The sequence below is a fragment of the Ipomoea nil genome, unplaced genomic scaffold, assembly GCF_001879475.1.
Source record: "Ipomoea nil cultivar Tokyo-kokei standard unplaced genomic scaffold, Asagao_1.1 scaffold2965, whole genome shotgun sequence".
NCBI lineage: Eukaryota > Viridiplantae > Streptophyta > Magnoliopsida > Solanales > Convolvulaceae > Ipomoea > Ipomoea nil.
The window spans coordinates 756,461-759,422 of NW_017619393.1; positions in this window are offsets into that span (position 1 = coordinate 756,461).

Consider the following 2,962-nt stretch of genomic DNA (forward strand, 5'->3'; position numbering starts at 1 on the left):
GTCTATATGTATTGTATTTCAACGCGTTGGGGTGGGTTACCAGCATCTCTCGCAGAACAGATATATTTGGCTTTCAGGCATAGAAGAGTAGACACTGGAGCGCGCTAGAATTGTGGAACGTAGATGTAGACAGTTTTCCCTTTCGGCATGCGTGCCATGCTCATGCTTTTACTTTGCTGAGGATATTAGTTAGTTAGCCTGTGCACATGTGTTCTCTAAACTCAGGTGTGGCATAACACCCTGTACTATTTATATTATGCTTTGGGATTTAATGAGAACTTACCTTTATTATATAGGTTTCAAAAGTTTTAAAAATTTCAGGGGTGTTACAGTTGGTATCAGAGCCTAAGTTTGACCCTAGGATAAGACTATTAAGACAAACCTTAAGACATTAGGCTTGAACTCTAGGTACTTAGGAACATAGGATTCAGGAACCTTAGGATGCGCGGTAAGACTGTGAAACCTACACATAACCTCCCCTCACTTTATCCCTCTCTAACTTAAAAGAACTTCCCCTACGCTTACCACACCAAGGTAAGGGTGCAGCACACTGACTCATCATTACAATAAATATTGGCCCTGAAAACCAGCAGCATAGCGCCAACAAGAAGACAGTCAAGGATCCCACACTCTCGAAGAATGAATCCGAACCTTCAACAAAATCCTCGGGTTAGTGGAATGCCCAGAGGAACGCCGCATAGAGATAGCCTCATTCTACTTCAAGACACGAGGCAAATCTTTGATAAAATCCACGAAGAACCTACTTATGGGCAACAACCGGGGGTTCAACTAGGAGTGCCTTGGGGCATGGCTACGAGGAAAATTCCACCCCACACCCATAAGGGCAACCATGTACGAGGAAATTCTCCACCTAAAACAAGGGATGGCCACCATCAGGGAATACACACAAACAATTCCTCCAGCTGGCTCGTTTCGCGCCTGAATTAGATCCTATAGAGACAACCAAGATAAAGAAGTCGGTGACAGACCCCAAACTACGAAACCCAGAAGACCCTAATTGTAAGCAAACCCCAAACACCCAATGAAGCCTACACCAGTAAACGCCAACTGCTACGAATGGGGAAATTCAGGAACAAATCCGAAAGAAGAAGTAACAGAAGTGGGAGACCGCTCCCTCCAACATGAGCGAACCCTTTCGGAACTGGTTAAGAATGGCGCAACTATCCCAGCCCGAGACTGGGAACGCCAATTAAATGCAAGAAAGTAAAGTAGTACGTAAACAACATCTTTCCTTAATCGTTAGCACGAATTGTCGAAAAGGGCTCAATATGACAAGAAGAGGCAACAGACACATGGAAAGTATCATACAACTAGAGCCTCCCGGCGATAAGGGTCTTACCTTGGAACAAGGACCTTGATGGTTTTAAGGCACCGTAAGAAGTACATGTAACACACAAAATCGCCAAAACACCATGCGACGTCAAGGGCAGTCAATCAAATGCATTCCAAGGAAGAGAAATGCATCGCCAAGCACTTGGTCACCAAAGGATTGAACAAAGGACGAGCGACAAGCCGAACACCAAGAAAAACCAAGAGGCTTAACATTAATCAAACAAGGAAAAGACAAAGTTGGCTTATAACCAACTACCCGATGAAGATGACGAGGTTGCTAAATTGGGAACCGGACCCGACCTACTGAAGGGAAAGAACATACGAGAGTCTTGACTCATCTAGAACTCGTACTTAAGGATCAATAACACTGTACGATGGGTCATCCTATGTATTCGAGTCCCTTTTATTGTGCACATGGGCATGGGCTTGTCGGGACTGGAATCTGTGCATTGGATTTTTCCCGAAGGAATTCGCCCTTCATAGTCACCTTCCCGCGGGTCCCCAACGGGACCTTGATGGACCCCAACGGGTCCTTGACGGGACCTTGACGGGGCCCTGACAGGAGCTTGGCAGGCGGACGACCGCCCACTCGCGCCCACTGGTACAATGTGCTGATTTCTTAACTCCTCATTTTATTGATTCATGGCGCACTTGTGTGCCTCGATTGATGAACGCGAGTCTTGGGTAAGGAACCATGGGTCGCCCAAACATGGTGTCATCGGTAAAAGACCTTGACACACAAGACACCGTCGGAAAAGCACAACCGATTGCATTACACGTGGAGTTGAAGTTGGACTCTACGATGCAACCGACTATGGATGATTGGCATAAAGGATTGTGCAAACCAAGGAGGCGAGTTGGGAACTCGTGCTAAGGACTCACAAAGGCCTTACAAGTCAAAATGCTAAGGATGGATCGGGACTCCTTCAAACATGGATATCGTTCAAGCAAATCAGAGGACTCCTTACAAGTTGTATGGAATCAAGAGCGACGTAGTCCGTGGTGCTAGGCAAAAAGTAAAGAGCACATTTGTGCCAAGATCTCAAGGGTCATTAAGGACCCACAAGGAAATGAGATGACTCGTAAACTCACCGTGTCATTCCACAACGAGATTAGGTAACCAACTGCGCTTCAAGAAGAAAAGAGCATGCAAGGACACCTTCATCATTAAAAGTAACACAAAAGGGCACAACAAGCCGAACCTCGGGGAAGACATGAAGTCTTACTAAGAATTTCATTCCCTAAAGAGGAGATGAAATTCAATAAGAAGAGCAAGTCAACCCAAAGTTTATCAACTCCAAGAAACTTTGGGAAGAATTTGGGAAGTGCGCCCTAAGAGATTGGCTTGGTTGACCAAGCTTGGTCAAGACCTTGGACGCATTAAAGAAGTAAGTGTTAAATCATCACGGGAGATTCCCTCAAGATAGGAGAGAAGGACGAAACTTTAGCCTGGGAAGCAAGGTCTAACAAGGATCTTAAAGTCAAGCAAGTGCCAACACCAAGGAAGAAGGATCATCAATTTGTCAAATACGTCGTGATCAAAGCATCAAACCAGAATAGTCACTTAAGATCGAGAACCCTTAACCCATCCTAGCCGAATTCCTTTCCC